Source organism: Sinocyclocheilus rhinocerous, unplaced genomic scaffold, assembly GCF_001515625.1.
Source record: "Sinocyclocheilus rhinocerous isolate Xijiao unplaced genomic scaffold, SAMN03320098_v1.1 scaffold594, whole genome shotgun sequence".
NCBI classification, from domain to species: Eukaryota; Metazoa; Chordata; class Actinopteri; order Cypriniformes; family Cyprinidae; genus Sinocyclocheilus; species Sinocyclocheilus rhinocerous.
This window is the reverse complement of record NW_015645059.1, coordinates 1211198-1233413: the sequence shown is the minus strand read 5'-3', so window position 1 is coordinate 1233413 and position 22216 is coordinate 1211198.

Here is a 22216-nt window from a genome sequence, read left to right as displayed (position 1 = left end):
CGGTTCTCAAATCGGACGTGTCCGAAAGAAACGGTTCTCGGTTCAGTGTACTGGTGATCCGAAAACCGATGCAACCGGTTCTTGACTCGAGAACGAGAACCGCTCCAGCAGTGGGCGTGTATGTTCGTTAGCCGGCTCGCTGCACACATGCTCTGCTCGTGTTCATCTTCAGTTCTCTCTTCACAGCAGTTCAGTCAGTGTACTGTTTAAATAAATAAATTACTCCGGGATATAGGTTAATTTCGACTAAAAGAAAGTGTCAGCCACGTTACAAAAGTGAATAACTTAAGTAATTTGTTGATTAATGCTTACTGGAGACGCGAACCGTTTCAAACGATTCAGTCCGATTTGGTGAACTGGTTCAACCGGTTCACTAAGACGAACACCGGTTAAATCGAACGATTCGTTCGCGAACCGGACATCTTTGTTTGAGACTGTGCGCGGCTTGTGTGCTCCACTAATATAGATCAGTGGTGGTGTGTGCGCTTTTGGTGTAAGCGCGAAACCTACGGGAATGACTAAAATAATGCGCAATACAAGCACTATTTAACCGGAGCGAATGAGACGTGTGTGTCTGCTGCGGAGGCTCTGTTACTGGAACCGAACAATGTACAGGACTCCCTGAGCTAGTCGCATCCAAAGCCGTATCTAGAGCCCTCACATTCTTACTGTCCTCAATTAAAGTTTGGATGCGTGTCTCTAATTCTGAAATCTTCTCTGTCAGCCTAACTATTTCCCTGCATTTATCACATGAGAATCCCTTGTCGCCGACAGAGAGAGATAAACTATACATGTGGCAAGCGGTGCAAACAACAATAGCAGGAGAAAAAGCCATTACTCACCGTGATTGATGAATGATTCTTACTTACCACAGTTGTTTGATGAACTTGTGAAAAAAAAAAAAAAACGGAGCGATAGAGAAAAAAAGAAAGAGAAAAAAGCAATAGGCACGAATGGAAACGCTAATGACAAGCTAACGAATGCTAACCTGCTGCACTCGCGGTTTTAGAATAAAAGCGAACGATCAAATTAATCAGATTAGGTTGATAGATAATATCAGAAATATGGTGGGAATTAAGTTATATTTATCACTTTAAACAACAGAGAGTAATAGAGATTTTACAGAAAAACAAAGCTACACGAAGCTACAATCACAAACCAGCAGCACTGCAAACAGGAAGCAGGAATAACACTGTCCAACAGCCTGTCCAAATGTGCAATATTATATAATTATATTACTAAATGATGTTGATTTGGTGCTCAAGAAACATCTAAAATCATTATCAATGTTGAAAACAACTGTTCTGCTTTTTTGTGTGGAAATGTATACTTTTTTCTGTGATTCATTGTATTGAAAGTTGTATAGAATCGAAAGTTCTAAAGAATTTATTTGAAATGGAATACATTTTTTTACATTATACATGTTTTTTTGTATCACTTTATTGTATATTGGCTAAATAAAAGATGCAATTTCTTTTAAAAAAATCTTTTGGCGGTCAGTGTATTAAATTTACCTCCATCTTAACTTTTTATTTTTACCCATGAAATTCAATCTTTCTTTCCTTAAAAAAAAGGATCAAAGATAATAAAAATGATAATGCATCATTCTGTACTACAAAGTTTTGTGTCCAATTAAATGTCCTCTAAAGTGAGAATCTCCCTCTATTAAGTAAAAAGTCTTAGTTCATAGATACAGCACAAGTTGTTTGGCTGTTTAAAAGAGAAATCTGTCAAACTTCTTGTTTCAAACGGAAGTACATCAGAAAAAGAAATAAAAACTTTATTTAATGGAAATCAGATAAGGTATTTAAAACGCATCCATTCATAAAACACAACAGCAAGGTCTGTTTCCAAGCAGCAGCACAGATGAGGAAAAACAAGGCAACAAATTCATCAACCTTTAGGTCATTCGTGCACAAAAGGTCTGTTCCTCTCCATGTAGAAGGTGTCTGCCATTTTCACTTTGCTGTGAGACCCACAACCTTTACGCTGATGGAAGTATGGCAGTACATTTCTCTTGATCGGTCACTTTCAGATGCATTTGTAACAGTTGCCAGCCTGGCTTCGCAATCAGAGCATGGAATCAATGAACTTTAATATGATCAGGAAAGATAAATTATTAGAGTGCATTAGTCATACATTGTAAAAAGCAGTTTGATAAGGCCATGAAGCACTGCATAGAGCCAATTGCCAAGAATTGGTAATGACTCTCTCATTTACATTTTATCATCCCTCCGGCAGCTGAAAAACAGAGAGAGCAATTAGTTAATTTGTTTAAATAAACTCCTTAGTCTTTGCAATTAGCAAGTAGCAGATAATGGGGAATAATTCATCAGTTGGCGATTAATCGGGTCAGTAATCTCAGTTGTTAGATCTCAAACTACTCTTCACATGATCTCACAGCGCTTTTTTGTGCTAATTACGAAAGACAGCTTGGCTTATAATACAGAGCATATTGTATGAGCAGGGCATTAAGGAATTAGACATTTCAGTTTTTTTCACAATTAATGTCTATTCAAAGGGTTAATTACAGCTCTGTGTGAACATCCCGCTCTGAACGAAGTATCTAAACTGAACAAAAGTCTTCATTTCCTATGTGGGTAACACATAAAGGCTGTGTTCATTTGGTACAGTGAAGTACATTTGTCTTTGCTGCCATTGAGGTTGAGAGATCTGTACCTGTTTCACGTTCTGTATGTGTCAAGCAGGCTGAGCAACCTCAGAAATATACATCGGAGACCCGTTTGATGGGGGTTGGGGGGTTTACAGGGTGCTGTAATTAAAAACAAGTCTAGACCAAAAGAAAGGGCTTTAAATGTCAAGTCAAGGTCAAGTTTACAAACTCTTGTATGTGTTGATAACACAAGTATATTACTGGCGGTTGATGCAGTACAATAGCTGCAGTAGTGCAGCTTACTGAAAGTGAAAACAATGTTTTAAATTGCTGGAAACAGTAGGGGAGAAGTTGGGTAAGATGTGTTGCTCCCTTTTTCTAGCAAACAGCGTGCAATTTTTGTCAAGATTTTTACATTATTTTATAGGGCCCACCATGCAAAGCTGCACGTAAGAAATCTATTTAATGCAAGTGCAATTTATTTATTTCTAAATGGAAGGTAAAATGTATTTTGTCAAAGCGACTTATAAATATGGACCCCCTTCTGGGGTTCATATACAGTATTAGAATACTTAACTAATTTAATGCAAAGGTAAGAACACAGAGTTTAAATGTCTATTTAAAATATTTAAAAATGAAAATATATTAAAAAAACGTTGCAAGATTTACAATTTTAATAGATGCGGAAATGCGTCATCACAGTCTGTGAAAAGGATCCACTCAAAAAAAAGTAAATTATTTGACTAAATGATTTATGAATTAACCAATAGGGTCATTGAGTTCCGCCTCTAAATGTAAGAAAATACTGTTTTGCAATGTTGACAATTGTTTTGTGTTCATACTGAATTTTAAATGTTTTCCTGTCTAGTTTTTGCAAATATGAATAATGTTAAGCTAAATAGGACTTTCAGATCAGATTAAAAAATGTAAGTTTTTTTAAAATTCTTTTATTCAACAAGGACACATTAAATTGATCAAAAGTGTTACAGAAACTTACAGAAAAGTTACAGATTTTTTTTTTCAAATAAATGCTGTTCTTTTGACCCATCTATTAATCAAAGAATTTAAAAAAAGCATCAAGGTTTCAAAAAAAAAAAAAAAGGCAGCACAAATGTTTTCAGCATTAATAATAAAATAATAATAAAAATAAACGTTTCTTGAGCACCAAATCAGCATATTAGAATGATTTCTGAAGGATCATGTGGCACTGAAAACTGGAGTAATGGCTGCTAGAAAATTCAGCTTTGCCATCACAGGGATACATTACTGTAACAAAGTTCGTAGTCACGGGAAGAAGGAGGCGGGAACCGGCGAACATTTAAATAATTTAATAAAATAAACAAACACAAAATGACAGTAAAGCGGCAGCCCCTCGCGGAAGACTGCCGCACACAAAATAAACTCCAGGCCTGGTCCTCTCTCGTCCGACACTGTCGTCACTCCTCCCTTTTATCCTTCCGGAGCTCCTCCGTGAGACTCGAGACCGGTGAGTGGTGCAGGTGTCGCTCATTATCAATTACTCCACCGGCCTCGCTCCGTTCCCACGGCTCTCGGCCCCGCCCCACTCGTCACAATTACATTTTAAAATATCTTAAAATAGTCAACAATTATTTTAAATGAATAATATTTCACAAAATTGCTGTTTTTACTTTTTAATATGGCTGTTTTTACTGTATTTTTAATTAAAAAAAAATGCAGCCCTGGGGAGCATAATAAACTTCATTCAAAAATCTATAATTTATTTTATTATGTATTGGCCCTATGAAATTCTTTCTTAAAATGTCAGTTTATAACAGACATGAATTATAATTCAACACACACACACACACACACACACATATATATATATACTTCCATCTCATTTGTCCTTTCCTGAGGGATAGGAACTTGAATACAATGTGACACAGCTTACCTCATCCTTCCCCGCATTATGGTATGTGTAAGATGCCACAAGCTAAACTTGAATAAACCACATGTGGACACACTGCACTGTTAATTAAAAACACAAAGTAAAAGAAATAATTGTACCTATATCTTGTGCAAATGCTTTCAACAGACTCAAATCCTCATTGCAGGTGATTTAAAAACGAATTTTTTCCTTGAAAAAAAGACTGGCATTGTTTCTGGAGCTTATGATGCAGACAGACGGGACAGTTGCCCTCAGACCAAAGGAGACGTTGACCTAGAGGGAGATCGGCAGTGAACTCGCATGCTAAAGCGGCATGAAAGTTACAGCCCTCATGTGGGACAAACAGCAGAGAAGGGCTTCACACCAGGCAACACATGCAAAATTGAGAAGAGGATGTGGGGAAAAAAGGGGTTGGACGAGGATGAATAAAACAAGTCATGGTGCTTGACTGGAGGTGATTTGAAAAATTCTTTGTCTTCATTTACGCTTGAGAATAATATAACGTCCCGACAGGAGACCGGGCTAGGGGCTCCAGTCGCACGCAGGGGATAAAAAATTAATTAAAAGATGAGAGAAAGAAGAAAGGGTGGATTGAAAATAAATACAGACTGCAATGCCAAACAGTAGGGTCGTTGTTTCATTGCAAACGCGGTGAGCCCACTGTAAAAAATGGATCATACCCTGCCTCAGAGAATTAAACTTAGTTTTTGGGAGTGTTTGTATTTCTAGAGAAACTTTGTCAGGGGAGATGAAAGTCACATCTGCTCCACTTCTTTCCAACTATACATACGTGTGAAAACTGTTGGTCTGGCAGGCTAGTATGGACAAGCAGACCCACCACCATGATGAAAGACAATGGGTCCGGGCTTAAGCCTATTAACAGTTGGCAATGTGGGGCCTTTACCCAGGACGCTGAGCGGCCCCCATGCCACACCTCAGCCGCCTGTTAGATGAAGCCGCCGCTGGACCGCTGCTGCTCTAAACTGTGAGGTGATGCTTTCGTGAGCTGATTCATTTCCACCCTTCACTAAGTGGACGGGGGTTTAACTTGAAACACATTACCTATCATGGAAAAGTGTTTTCACGTGCTGTGACACACCGCAGACGTGGTCAGACAGGCAGCGGGGTGTTTAGGGTGTACTCTGTGGACATGTACACTGTGCTGATAGACCCTGGGTGCTTGCTTTCTGCCTGATAAGGCAGTTTATACTGAACTTGTGTGGGCTGAGCTGGACGCCGCTTGCGGTGTTACATTTGTTTGTGTGGTGCACTGATATTATACGACTATGTATATGAATACATTGCAAGTTTAGAAATGGTAGATTAGAAGCACCAAATGAATTGTTCACTGTTGTAGATATGCAGTCATGGAAAAAAACGTAGCATTAGCATAGTTAGCATGGGTCTTGTCTGTTAGAAATTTAACAGAAACAGTAGACTAAAACTTTATTTTTTTACTCGTTTAAAAATGACTTTTTAAAGTTAGGGATGTGTGAAACTACGCATTTGTAAAATTAATTATTATTTATTATTCTTTAACAGATTGGATTAAATCAACTAAATTTGAGGTATTTTTAACTTTACATGCTATATGCAACGCTTATGACGTGATGCAGTGGTCAGATATGGATATGCAGATGTGTAAATTACTTGGGTAACTGTATTTAATTTCTATACTTCTGTATTATTTGGGGGTTTTATGAACTCTACTCAAGTGACATTGAAGCTGAGTACTTTGTACTTTTAATGTATAAATGACACTGTAAAGGAGTAAAAAGTATAAAATACATATTTCTTAGGTCATCACTTATGATGTTTGTTTTACATTTCTGTATTCTATACCTTTACCTAGTCAGGAAATTGTGATGAAACCGGTTACTTTAGGAATTGTGGATCCAAGATTTCATTAGTTAACATTGAATTTTTTTATTTTTAATTTTTAAATACAGATTTTTTTTTTCAAATTTATACTTGTTTTTGGTTACATACGTTGACTTCAAGTACAGTTACTCTGTATTTTACACTCATGTACATGCATACGTAGACCAATATTTAAAAATTGTACACCGTTCGAAAGATATCAACAAATGCGCAAGCTAAATAACTATAACCTTTTAGTGCACAAACATTCATAGTAAGTCTTTTTTGTAGTTAAATGTGGTGTATTTGTTACAAAAGACTGTGATTGTAATATTGCAAGACTTGCATGCAAATTTGCATCTATTTATGTATTCTTTTTAAAGCACCATAGCTAAAAATAGACCTCTATATAAACTAATTGATACCAGTAATTGCTTATCCGGTTGTTGGATAACTAGTTGACCATTCTGGCAATCCTTGCCATCCTTGCATCCAAATTGACACCCTCCCACTTTATTTTTAGAATGAATGATAGCAGTTTTTGAGGCTGACTGTACTGTGAAACCACAGCGGTCTGACAAACTACTCGACAGCAGAAATCCGGCTGTTATTTTACCAGCGGCCAGTGAGTCACTTCTTGCATGATGTATGAAGGTGTGAGGTTTTTTAAAAAGTCACAACACACTAGGGTGTTTTTTATTTTCAAGAGCATGTGGAGCTGTTCAGTATCAAATTGGCTAATGTATTGCAATCCACATCGCTCACACTAATATAAATTGTTTGGAAGCTCAGGCTGCCATCTGAAAAGACAGGAGAGCTATGAGGTCATTAACTCCGTCCTCACGGTAGGGAGCAATTTTAGGCAAAACACACTCTCTGGCCCATCTTTAGAAACCAGACCATGATATACAGTTTTGTCAAAATGTCCACAAATTTGCCCTCTCTAACTGGAATTTCTCCATGACTTATTTGACCTAATGATCTAGAACATTGCAATTGCTCCACCCCAAAGGCAATTTCGGAGGCTCACTGGGCCGATTTAAATGGACTGTGGTTACTCTTCCACCCTCGTCAACACCTCCACCTCCCCAAACAGAGGCTGGTAAGATGCACCTTCCTGTGGTGGATGCTGCTCTTTCTCTCTTAGTAAACACATGAATGCACGAGGGTCTATGGAGGCCACATCCAGGGCTGAGGTGGAAAAAGCTTGAAATGATGCTCAGAGCAACACTGTGAAGGATGACTATGCGGAGTTCATTGAAATGACCGTGCGCCTTTCCGAGAGCCGAGGGCTCACTGACGGCCATGGTGAACTTGCGTGCATCAGAAGAACGGGTAGTCATTGTGAGGAAGCAAGGGTCAGCTGCATAGTCTCCTAGCGCTGAAGCAATTTTACTCAGTGTTTTGATGAGTTTGATGGGCCTTACCCCTGATTCAATGCCCTGGATTTGGTGCAGAACCCCAAAACTGCTTTGTTTAATTAGTTTAGTGTTACTGTTCCATGCTTTTTAAATGTTCAGCTTCTAAAAATAAAGACATTTATTGAGGTAAATGTGGAATGTAACCGGGGCATCCTGTGCCAGTTTTTCAGAGGGGGCACCAATGGTCATCCTGGCTTACTTGGCTTACTAAGTGCGATTGAAAACACTTTTGCACTGTTAGAAAAAAAAAAAAGTACAGAAAGCTGCCACTCTGGAGTCACCACTTTAAAAGGTACACCTTTGTACATTATTTACTCCTAAAGGGTGCATATCAGTACCTTAAAGGTGCATATTAGTACCTAAAGTGTACATATTAGTAGGGATGCAATGATACCATTTTTTCAGAACCAATCCAATCCGATACCAGAGTATCGGCCAATTCTGATCCGATCCGATACCAGCACAGTTTTTTTTTTTTTAATCAATGTAGAATTTCTATACTTCTGTGTGTTGACCTGATCATCACTCTTGTGTATGTTAAACACAATCTGCTAAATTATGAGGTCATTAACTCCGTCCTCACGGTAGGGAGCAATTTTAGGCAAAACACACTCTCTGGCCCATCTTTAGAAACCAGACCATGATATACAGTTTTGTCAAAATGTCCACAAATTTGCCCTCTCTAACTGGAATTTCTCCATGACTTATTTGACCTAATGATCTAGAACATTGCAATTGCTCCACCCCAAAGGCAATTTCGGAGGCTCACTGGGCCGATTTAAATGGACTGTGGTTACTCTTCCACCCCCGTCAACACCTCCACCTCCCCAAACGGAGGCTGGTAAGATGCACCTTCCTGTGGTGGATGCTGCTCTTTCTCTCTTAGTAAACACATGAATGCACGAGGGTCTATGGAGGCCACATCCAGGGCTGAGGTGGAAAAAGCTTGAAATGATGCTCAGAGCAACACTGTGAAGGATGACTATGCGGAGTTCATTGAAATGACCGTGCGCCTTTCCGAGAGCCGAGGGCTCACTGACGGCCATGGTGAACTTGCGTGCATCAGAAGAACGGGTAGTCATTGTGAGGAAGCAAGGGTCAGCTGCATAGTCTCCTAGCGCTGAAGCAATTTTACTCAGTGTTTTGATGAGTTTGATGGGCCTTACCCCTGATTCAATGCCCTGGATTTGGTGCAGAACCCCAAAACTGCTTTGTTTAATTAGTTTAGTGTTACTGTTCCATGCTTTTTAAATGTTCAGCTTCTAAAAATAAAGACATTTATTGAGGTAAATGTGGAATGTAACCGGGGCATCCTGTGCCAGTTTTTCAGAGGGGGCACCAATGGTCATCCTGGCTTACTTGGCTTACTAAGTGCGATTGAAAACACTTTTGCACAACAACATTATTTAGTGGGGAACAAATAAAAGTTAATAAGTGTTGGACTAAATCTGGTAAAATGATGCACATTGCTCTTTGTATTGTTGTAAAATACATTCATGAAAAACAAGAGCAAATGAGGAAAGATCGAGCGCGAGGATGTGGGGAATGGTCATGCGCGCGCGAGGGCTTGTATTGCGCGCAGAGGACATGTCACGCACGCACGAGGGTTTGAAATGAGCTCGCGGGCTCCCGTTTCATCGCGTGTAAATCTGTTTTCCTCTTGCGGAAGTGATTTACCTCGCGCACCAGCATCAGTGGTGCGCTCGGTTATTAATGGCATAGGGTTGCCGCCATAGTTTTGACTGTAGTAACCAAACGCGACACAGTTTGAATGCTGAATGGAGGATGACAGACAGACGCAGCGGGGAGAAGAGTTTACATCAACTTGACTTAAATATTCATCTATACTTCACATTAAACTACGGAACGGCTTAAGAACACTTAATATATAGTGCATGAAAACTTTATGGTGCTTTATAATGTTTTTGTGCCTTTCGTGGGGCTTAACAATAACACAGCATAGTATACGCACAATATCGGATTTGGATCGGTCTCGTCTGACCGATACCCGATCCGGCAGAAAATGGCAGTATCGGAACCGATACTGAGTATCGGATCGATGCATCCCTACATATTAGTACTAAATTGGTACTAAAATGGTACAAAGTCAATACAGAAATAGTACATATTAGTAGTTTAGTACCTCCAGTGACAGCTTTTGTACCTTTTTTCTCAGGGTGTGGGATAACTAACTTGGTAGTTGCTAATCTAAGGCGATAGTTTAGGGGTGCAGGTTTTGATTAGCGTGCAACGTGACCGGTTCAAATCCGAACTTTTTTTTTTTTAAAGGGGTCATATGATGCTGCTAAAAAGAACATTATTTGGTGTAATGAAATGTGTTTATGCGGTTTAAAGTTCAAAAAACACATTATTTTCCACATACTGTACATTATTGTTTCTCCTCTATGCCCCGCCTTTTTGAAACGCGTCGATTTTTACAAAGCTCATCGGTCTGAAAAAGCGAGGTGTGCTGTGATTGGCCAGCTATCCAGTGCGTTGTGATTGGCCGAATACCTCAAGCGTGAGACGGAAATGTTACGCCCCTCACATACCGTGTCCGGCCGGAGCGACGAGACAAAAACATTAAAACCCATTACAAACGAGGCATTTGTTGCATCCAGTGGGGAAATAATTACTGATTATAATGACTTATACGGTCTTTTTACGCGTTGCATTGCGCCGCGTAAACATAAAACCCTGTCTGCATTTGTGATCAGAGAAATGACAAACAACAAGTGCTAACGTTAATCCACACTGCCCAAAACTCGCGTTTGAATCATCAGTGGCAAATCCTTTAAATGAAAACGTACTCACGTGAGTCAGAACTGCTGGCATTTTAGTCTAACGTTACTCTCCCAGGATCAGTAACGTTAAACAGTCCTCCATAAAATGTGCCGGCAATCCACAGCACTAAGTTGATGTATTCCCTCAGCGACCAGCACAGATCAGCTCCAGGCATGACGAAGCGGATATCGTCCTCTTTTGGAAGACCAAACAAAGTAGTTTCGCTTTCACAACGAAAAACACAGCGGCCTACCGTGTGCGAAAGCCCCGGCTTAGCCTGAGCTGAAGCCGGGCAAGAGTATGTGTGGGCGTGTTAGAACGAGCCGTTTTAGGAGGGTGTGGTTAACTCTTAACTTTTATAAAGAATATCTCTTTGGGTTTGAGACTTTAGTGTTTGCAACTTTACAGATCTTCTTTATGCACCAAGAGCTTGTAACACTCCAAAGAGAAAGGAAAAATTGAAATCGCATCATATGACCCCTTTAAATCAAGCGAGATTGCATCTGAACTTGACAGCCAATGATCACTTTGCATTTTCACCATATGGAAAAGATCAACTTTGACATTTTGATAATAATGCATTTTGTGTTCCATAGGGGAAAAAGTGACAGTGAGTGACAAGAGGTTGGATAAATGATGACAGAATATACAGTTTTAAAGCAAATCATCTGCAGGAGGTGCATTAAAAATGATTTATATATTTTTACATTTTCATTTGTACAAAAGATCTTTTAAGATTGTGTAAGAAAAAAAAGGCAAAATACAAATTGTACAGTACATTGCATTAGGAGAGAGAAACTCTTAGAAACTATTAACGGTAAATTAGTAATATTGTAAAAAAAAAAAAGACATGAAGGTGGATAAATTTGAGAATTTACAGTTTGAAGCAAATCATTTATTTAAAAAATATTTTACATTATTATATATTTTCATTTGTATAAAAGAATAATACAATTGTATAAAAATTGTCAACAAATAGTTTTTAAAGCTACTTTTAAAACTATAGCTGTCGATAGAATAAAATAATCACAATTTCATGATTTCCATAAATTAGAAAGCAGAATAAAAGTCATAACGTCAAATTCTGTAAATATCTATTTTTAAAAATAATTTCTGCATTTTTCTGCAGATCCCCTACCACCCATCAGTTTGAGTATTTCTTTCATATTTTATTATGAAATGCTATTTCTGTGACCGCAATGTTCAGCCTACTGATACCACAAAAAATTCTAGAAATTTTAGACCAGTGCTTGTATTGATCCTGTTCATTTCTTTTAGAGAAAAAGAAAGGTTTTATATATTCTGTTTAAAAGACAGGATTTGATTTATCATGCAAACATTCTTTCAGAGCCACTGTCCTTTACTATTATGCATTAGAAATTTCCAATGAACTAGTTAAATCTGAGCTTAGCATGGCTGCTTTCAAACGGAGCCATGGCATGTCATTATCCGTTAAAGGCTCATGTTTCAGATGTGTTTGCACTTCAGTGCAAGCGAATTGTTTACCCTCATCCCTGAAAGACTGCCTCCAGGTACATACAGCCACACAAAGTTTGCATTATTTTTTACAAAAGCCAAAGGTGAAAAGCCAGGTTAGTCTCATTCTAATTCGGTCCCTGAAATAATTAACGGGAACACTGCAGGCAAGTTCTTAAAAGAGCTCCTGCATTGTTAATTTTATTTTCATTTATTAGCACGTTTTTCCTGGAGGTATTTACGCTAATGAGGTCTCTACAAGCAGATGGGTGATCTTTATACAATCTGTCAGTATATTATTGATTTTTGGGATATACTTTTCAGGGAAGACAATGGCACACTCAGACTCTTCACAGTGGAACAGGGCGATCTGTCTGCCACCGCTACGTTTATTTGTAGCTCGGGCTGCTATTTTGCTAAACCCAGACTCCATTGTTTGTGGGAAGGCCATGTGTTGACTACTCTAGAACGCCGGTGATAAATTTTCCTCTGCATAAAGCGTTCAAAACGGGCTCTGTGCTGCAAGCAACTGTTTTCATTACGGCACTTCGGTTTGTAATGAAAGGGGGGGAAAGCCACAATATGCTGCAAAATATAACTAAACAAAATTTAATTGAAAATATGTTTAATTCATAAATCACACTGGCATCTCTGTGATTCCCCTCCGAGTGAACCAGAGGGCCTCTCTTTTGCTTAAGTTCTCATTATGGTTTGTTGATTGTGCAGAATTGGAGAACTCCACAACAGTTACGGGAAAGAACCCTAATCGGTCAAAACCCAGTTGGCAGTGATGATTGTCCAATAAAATTTGAGGCCAAGAGCCTCTGTTTTACAGTAACCCATGATTTACACCTCCCAATACAGACAGTAATAGAAAGGAAAAAATATGGCTGCTTCCACGACTGTACAGAGAGTTTTTATGATTTATTTTTTTAAGTTTTTATTTTATTTAATTATTGGAAACTTTTTGAAAGAACTTATTACATTATTATTAAATTTTTAACGTCTTATTTATTATTATTTTTAAGTGTAAACAACATCAGTCCAGATTTAGTTGAATGTATCTTTAAATATCTTTTAAACTTTTTTTTTTTTTTAAGGGATAGTTTCCTAAAAATTCCTAAAATTCTGTCATCGTTTACTCACATTCATATCAGTCCAAATCTTTATGCACAATGGAAAAGATGACATTTTTATTTAAATTTTTTTTTTTTTTGTGTCCATACAATATTATGAATTCATTATATGGACAAATCATTTTTCAAGTAATCATTTAATATAATTAAAAATATCTTCTTTTGTGTTTTAAAGAAGAAAGACACAAAGGAGTAAATAATGACAATGTATTTTATATGGCCGAATTTTCAAATAAAATCTATTTTTTTAAAGCTTTATATCCACTGCCAGTGCAGGTCTTACTCCAGTTTGTTTGAATGCTGGACATATATTCTTGACTGTACAGTCTACATAGTATAAAGTCAGAGCTTCAGTACGCCTGTGTTTTGAATGCCCTACGAGTCTCCTTTAACGGCTGCATCAATAAAGCTATTCCTGTTTTAATCCCTCCTTTTTTCTCTCATGGATTTGTAATGAACTCTTAGTCAGACAAAGGCAGTGAAAGACAGTGGAAGAGTCTCAGTGGTTCTGTGCTTTGACCCTGGATCTGTGACAGTGACAAAGGAAGATAGATTGCACTTAGACCGCATAGAGGTGACCTAAACAGCATTTAACACCAGCCTCCCAAGGTGTTCATAATGAAATAAGAAGGGACACCTTTTTCGGAGAAATTAAATTACATATCTGCTTTACATCTGAAACGGCAGGCTGGGAAGACTTTTGTTTGTGGGTTTCATTCAGTCGCTCGTGATGTGCTGGCTGTCTGGGCCAAAGTTGATGAAGTCGGTTGTACGACGTCCTTGTGAAGAGCATGTTATGTCTACTTTCTTTTTACTAAAACAAAACATCTCTTTTGGTTCTATGTTGGAGTGCAAGACCCCTTGAGAGCAGAAAAGCACACTTTTAACAAAAAACCTTCACGTTTTGATTAACTGATTATTAAACAAGGCCTTTATCTACCAATGTTGAAGAGGCTCTCAAGGCAAAATGTTTACTGCTGGACTGCTATGTTCATGTTTTCAAAATGATTTGTTTATCCGAATGGCTTGCTTAATACTGAGAGGCCATGATGGTTATTTTGTCTGTATGTGTGGCTTTCAGTCGCACAGGCCACTATATATATTCATAACTATAGTATCCTTGTAAAGGGTCATCATCAACGAAGGGTTTTTCAGAATCAGGTTCGATTAAGGTCTCTGAGTTTAAATAAAAGAAAGAAAGGCAAACATGTTACTGCAATATTGGCTTGTAATTGCAAACAGTAAATAGACTTACTATATACTGGAACAATGTGTCAGCCACAACAATTTTAACTGTCGATTTACCTTTGAAATCACTTTGCCTGCATCCTGACCGGAATCAGTTTGTCCATGGCTTTCTTACTATGATTTGAACATGAAAGTATATTTCATTTAGGATCTTGTAATATAAACTTGAATACTGTATTACAGAATTTGAGTTTGATCTATGGTTCAAAATATCTTTTTTTTTTTTTTTGCTTTTATAGACATATACAATACTTTTTTTCAACAAGGATGCGGTAAACTTTCTATACATCAAAGAATCCTTGAAAATGTTTCACTGTTTCCACAAAAATATTAAGCAGCACTGCTTCCGTCATTAAGATTAAAAATATTAAGAAATGTTTCTTGAGCACCAAATCATATTAATCAATAATAGACTGATTTCTGAAGGATCATGTGACACTGAAGACTGGAGTAATGGCTGCTGAAAATTCAGCTTTGCTATCAAGGGAATAAATTGCGTTTTATAATAGCTTAAACTAGAACATAGTTATTTTAAATTGTAATAATTTTTGCTTTTACTATATTTTTGTATTTTGTGTTTTTGATCAAATAAATGCAGCCTTGGTGAACATAAGAGGCTTCTTTCAAAAACATTGAAAATGTTATCAATCCCAAACTGTTAAACAGCATTGGAAATGTTTTTCATAAATTTAAGAAAAATCTTGTTAAGTTTGATACTTTTTTTATGGTTGAACCTGAAGAATAAAGCCTAGAGGGTCAAGTTCTCCAAGCTGGAACAAGCCAAAATCACAATTTTCAAAAGGGGATACAGACATTATGTTTTTCCAAACTAACTACTTATGTTGTGTTAATTTTGTTATAAAATGGTTTATTGAACACATCTAATAGTTTGCATGACAACGATACAGGCATTTGCGCTTCAAGATGGATCTGAGATGGATGGTTCGATGGATGTGGCATTGGATATAGCCCCTTGTTTTGTAGGTGTTATGTCACTTCCTGGACCACATAATGTTCCCCTGCTTGTGTACGGCTAATGTTTTGTTTGACTAAAAGTGTCCTATTGTAGCTGGATGTCTCTGGAGCGACACACACAATGCATCTGTCTGTGTCCTGTCAGCCAGAATAATGCATCCAACACAGTTTTTTAGCTAGGAGCAATGATTAGAGTAGAGATCCTTTCATTATCAATCAGTGCAGATTTGAGTTTGTCTCCCACTGCTTCTCAAGGCTCCATGCCTGATGGTTTCGTAATGATAATCTTATCTAACACATTTGCCAGAATATTCAGTTACATATCAAATTTAGCCATTCTCTCATCATTCCAGTGGCCCCAAGAAAATAGAATCATTTGTGCTTTCAGCAATTATTGATTGGCCCCAAGCTCAAAAAGTACTGCCCATTATAGTTATGCTATCCTGGTGTAAAATTGAGTTTTAAACATATACATAAATATCACTTTGCAGTCGTACACTGAAGCATTTGGTTGATCAAGAGCCTGGCTGTTGCCACCAGTTCCATTAACATGCTTTTAATTCACAGTCTGTTTCTGGCCCAATGTTTTTAGGGTGTTTTAGGGCTGGTTCATACCCATCAGGCCTACTAGTAAAACACTATGACACATTGCCAACGTTCTAAAGCAACTGGAAATATCCAAATGTATACGTGCTTCAACATAGTGATGGGAAAAACTGCTGTAATTTATAGAAGTCCACTTCTTCTCCTGCAAGAAGCGCATTACTCTTTGATTCACAAACAAGCTGGCTATGACTTCGAAAGTGCTTTGAAAAATCAATAAGGCCTGATCACAGCTCGTTCTGTAAGTCCTCTTCATCACTTGTGTATAGTCAACCTTTAGCCTTGGGCCGTTGCATCTTGCATCGAGTTCCTTTTGCTCCTTTGCGTAGGTCTGAGTGTACAGACATGGCTAAATATAAATCAGGTCAGAACCGAACAACCGCGGCTTGTAAGCTGGAATCTGGTCACTTATGATCAGATGAAACCTACACGGATGACGGGGCCACAGCGGAGCTAACGTCTCAGGTGGAAGCCTGGTTGAATGGAGGCGTGGTGCCCACGGGAACGCATCTTGTCTTGGACTACAGAGAAAGGGGGCAGTGCAGTGCCTGGGGCTGCTGTTCATCAACAGAGGGACCTCTTTGGACAGAGTGCCAAACACACCGGGCAGTACGATCCCTAGGCTAATAAATAATACGAGTTTTTAATAATGAATTAATAATTACTCTCCAGCTTTCATCCTTGTTGACTGAGATGTACAAATTAGCACAATCTTCACGGGCTCTTGTGCCTCCAGTGGTGTGGGAGCCATAGGCAATTTTGGTTCCTTCAAGCCTGACTTGGCACCATAAGCCTGGCCTGGCACGTGGGTAGTATGATGAGGGACATGAAGGGTTTTTAGGAATTTCAGAAGGTCATTCTTTTGTATGGGTTACCGTTGCTTATGGGATAAAACCCCTTAAAGTTGCACAACTTTTCTCTATGACTATAATGATTTGTTTCCAACTTTGGAGGAGGGACAGTTTTTTTTAAAGGGGTCATATTATGCGATTTCAAGTTTTCCTTTCTCTTTGGAATGTTACAAGCTGTTCGTGAATAGATAAGATCCCTAAAGTTGCAAAGACTAAAGTCTCAAACCCAAAGAGATATTCTTTATAAAAGTTAAGACTGGTCCACGCCGTCCTAAAACGCCTAGTTTAAACACGCCCCCACATGTCTACGTCACTGTGTGGGAAGATTTGCATAACGCCACCCAAATGTTCATGCAAAGAAAGAAGGCGTAACTTTATTGTTGCTGCCACCGCTGCCGCCATGTTGTGAAGACGCTGTGTGTTTCGTTGCGAAAGTGAAAATACTTTGGCCTTCCAAAAGAGGACACGACTAGAAATCAGCAGGGATTAAAGTTCTGTCGCTACGACGGATTTCAGTCACTTGCTTCATTCCTGAATGAATCAGCCGTTCGAACGAATCAATTGAATGAATGATTCAGTGATTAAATTAGTGACTTGCCGCCACCTGCTGGCAGATTTAGTTTCATTTTTAGCATATAATTTCAGTTATTTGAATCATATTTCTCGCCCGCCACCTGCTGGCAGATTTAGTTTCATTTTTAGCATATAATTTCAGTTATTTGAATCATATTTCTATATTCAAAATTTTATATTTAAAACATTAATCTCCACATGAATTTATGAATTTAATTGCACAAATTAATTATGAATTATAGTACAAATAGACAAATAAGAAAAACAGACAGACTGACTGACTGACTGACTGTCTGTCTGTCTGTTTTTCTTATTTGTCTATTTGTACTATATTAGTATATTTAGTATTTGTATATTTACTAACAAGAACAAAAAATTGTTGTTAATAAATGTACTATTAACAAATATACTTGTATATAATAATTATAATTACTGCTACTACTACTACAAATAGTAATATAATTATTAATTAATTATAATAATAACATAATACATAAAAATGAAAATGCAAATGCTATCCTGTTTCTTCCATTCTATCGTTTTTAAACTGTTACCAAGCTCTTACTCTGTCTGCCATTGGTCAAACAAACTGGCAGTCCTGCCTATCACTAATGCTATTGGTTTAGCCTGTTTTGGGCTGGTGCTTGTACTGCCATTAAGCTGAGATATGTGAAGATATTTTAGTATTTGAAAAAATACACATTTAGGCAATGAACTTTAGAGCTATTCTTTGCATGTATGCTTTTCTAATGTCTAAAACATTAATATATTAAGCTATTTTCAAGCAAACAATTTTCAGGCAATGTTTACTGTGTAATTTTATGGTCACATTTCATTCTTCCCTGTAGAATTGGCCCACAGCGGTATAATTCTCTGTAAACATTCCATGTCCTTTGTCTGTGCAAAGTACTAATATGAGTGAGACACTGGAATTTAAGCATGTGCAGGCGAAGGCAAGACAAGACAGTGTGGCAGTATAAAGGTTACTGCCATGTTTAGTTGTTGACTAGGAGATCTGGAATGCCACTGTCTTAATGAACTCTCATGAGAGCCCGACTCAGAGGCAGCAGGTTGAGGGCCGTGCTGGGAGAAAGAATGAAATTAGTTATTTCTCCAAATAACCTCTGATGAAAGCTTGCCTCTGACTGCCTTCCTTGTCACCAGCTTCTCAAGACAATACACCAGTTAGATAAAGCTGCATTCTGGGCCAGATCTTCCCTTGGTGGGAGAGTGGAGAAAGAAAGAGAAAAATTTTTAGAATGGAGAGTTGGATTTCACTTAAATGCTATTTTGCAAATGTAAAAAATTCTGATGAATGATGAATAAGATTTTCCGCCATTTTGTCTGTTTAAAAATGTAGCTATTTGTGAAAAAAAACTAATGACTTTTGTCACAAGACATTTTAAATAATAAACCCCTAGTTTAATAAAAACATTATATTATATTATATTATATTATAAATATTTATTTTAGTTACATTTATTTGTTAGAAGTGAAGAAAAAATGAGAAAATTATGGAAGTCCATTTCTGCCATGGGATAAAAAATTTAAAATGTTATTATGTTATTATTTTTTTCCAGAATCGCGAGACATAAACTCAGAATTATGAGGAAAAGACAGAGCTGTGAAATAAAGTCGCAATTACCTTTTTTTTAATTCTGTGACAGGCTTCCATAGACAATAGAGCTGAAGAGAGATGCGAGTTATAATTTTACGAGAGAAAAAGTTATATTGTTAATTAAACCAGGTGATCAGATCGCAATATCGAGTTGTTTAGTCTATTTTTTTTTACATTTCAGGAGCAGAATAAAAAGAAAAATCGGAAAAAAAAAATGTCAAGGAGAAAATGTGGTTCTTGTCACATTAGAAATACCAAGCGTTATGATATTTTGCTGACGAGTAAGAATAGAGAATGATGGAAATTTTTCACCTCAAGGTCACCATCGTCAAAGTGACGGATGATTATCTGTATAGCAGCCTTTTATTTCACAATTTGCTGTTTTGATCAGTTTCACCTTCTGTAATGAATTCAAAGAATTCATCTTTTGAAAAGACTGCAAATATGAAAGGAATGCAATTTCATCTATGCGTATAAAACACTTTTCAATTAGCTCCAGCGCTATAAAGTGCTTCTCCACTCTTTTCATGCATCGGCAACACTAAAGCATCAGAGAAACGGCAGCCAAATGTCATTTTTTAAAATGTTACGTGACATTTCTAAACCAATCTTAGTGCTCATCAAGAAGGGGGTAGCATCATGTTTAATTCCATTTAACTTAAGGCCGCGTGAGATGCTCAAATAATTGCATACATTTGTCTCTTGATGGGAGTGTACTGTAAGTAATCAAGCATATTTATTCGCCTCGCTTACCCTTGGGACAGGAGGAGAACAAAGGTGAGGGGCCCAGTTGAAATAGAAGCCCTGAACCCAATCTACACAGGTCCAAGGCACCACGGCATTAGCCTGGCCTATCCAACCCCCAATATTAATGACACCGAGGCAGTTTACATATTAATGATTCAATGTAGTTTTTAATATGCTGCGCAGTAAATCAAGCAGGCTGCGAATGCTTTTATCTCACTTGTATTGCACTTTGAAATATGGTTCGGTTTGAAGAAGCCTTATCCTGTGGGTAGAATCATCTACGAGATCTTCATTAGAGGCAAGGTTGTTCTATGGTTTAGGAAAATCCTTTTAATTCGCACACAAACAAAACCACGGAGCCGTTCCGATCCCGGTCATATATGCCGTCTTCGCAAGTGCTGCTTTTTTTAATCACCCAGGTTCAGTCTTGATGGGTACAATAATTAGAAAAATTCCCTTCGGCCTCCGTGCGACTCGCCCTCGGCAGAATTTGCTTTAATTAAAACAAAGAAGAGACGTCCAACAGGGGAAATAAATCAAGGTTTGTGGGAGGAGTTGAACCCCTCTCTCTTTGAAGGATAGTGTAATGGTGGAAAAAGTTCTTTTAGGATTTAAAAGGTAAATTGGTCTTGAGGCCAGGCGTCAGCTGCTGGGATCAAACCGTATATATTTCCTCATTACGCTGATTGAGAGATTATCCCCTGCTGTGTCCAGGAGAATGCTAATAGAAGCGAGCACAGCGCAGTGCCTTCGCTAACGTGTGTGGGTTCTGGTTTGGTGTATTGTTAATGCCACTATTACTGTTATTCATATTTAGGGTTAGGGGTTTGTTTGAAAAATTCAACTTTGCTGTGTAACTTGTTATGCACTGGTTAAGGGTGATACCTCAAATCATGTGCGAATCATTTTCAACGTCACATTTACATTATGATTTTTAACCCAGTGGATAGTAAAATGGCCAAAATTCATGTGTTGAAGCCATATTTGGGGTCCAGAATGACATGGGAATTGGGCTCTGCTCTTTAGACTTTGGCCAGTATGCATTCACCCTAACAAGCAACAAAGCAGTAACACACTTAAAAACATCCTAGCAACTGCATTCATCCTAGCAACTGCATTGCAATTTCCTGGCTTCATTAAATGTGTGTTCTACCATGAATCATGTGACTGATATGTGGCTCAGAAGAGAACATTTGGGATATATATATTTTTTTAAATTCAGTACCAGGTGTAAATGCTAATAGCAAAATTGCAACAAAAAAAAAATTGCTAAAAAAACACTGTAGAAAATGTTTTCACTCACAAATTGCTAGTAAATTTCACAATTAATTATAAAAATAGCACATAACACCTTGAATTAAAAATGAAATTTTTATGTATTTTTTTAACAGTGTATTAAATTAAAGATGTTTGTGTTTTCTGATGATCAAATGGGTAATAGCCATTAATAGCCATTGAATATTATATTTAAAAGCCATAAATTAACATTTTAATAAGCCTAAAGTTTTTGTTTGTCAAATATTAAAAGCACAATATGTAATTTTCACCACTAGAGGGCGCGTATTCAAAATAAACAAAGAGACAAAGGCGTAGTTTGATGACGCGGTGACTGAGTGTGGAATCATGGGAGTTGTCGTCTTCATCCCCACAGCCGATGCAATCCGATGGGACTCGGGCAGAAATCATGTTCATGGATGAGCTAATGATTTATTAACGTAGTAGAATGAGGCGGAAAGCCGTCGAAGCGAAACAAGGCTGCTGAACGAGCGTGACACATGGCTCGAAAGCAGCGGAGCCTTCATCCCCACAGCCGATGCAATCCGACTGGACTCGGGCAGAAATCATGTTCATGGATGAGCTAATGATTTATTAACGTAGTAGAATGAGGCGGAAAGCCGTCGAAGCGAAACAAGGCTGCTGAACGAGCGTGACACATGGATCGAAAGCAGCGGAGCTTTTATTATGCCACAGTCGACCGCTTCCGCTCCTTCCGGTCGTGCGTATGTGGGGAAAGCTGTTTTATCATACTAGATACATTTGAAAGTTCTGTTATAATGCTACTCTATGCGGACGTCACCGGTCTATTAAAACGCGCAACATATTAAAGCGTCCTTGTTAGGGATGTAACTAGGGCTGAAACGATGCCTCGAGTAACTCGAATACAAAAAATCATCGAGGCAAATTATGTGCTTCGAAGAATCGTTTAGTCCATTTACTAGGGATGCACTGAATATTCGGCCGCCAAAAATATATGCCATGCCGCGCCGCGCCGCCCAGCAGTGTTCAGGTTTCACTCTCCTCCAGCCGTCATCACTGCGCCGTGTGACGTTCCGTTCAATATTCCGCTCTATCAATGTGCATTCTGCTCATTTACCGCTCATGCTCACCGGAAAAGCTAAGT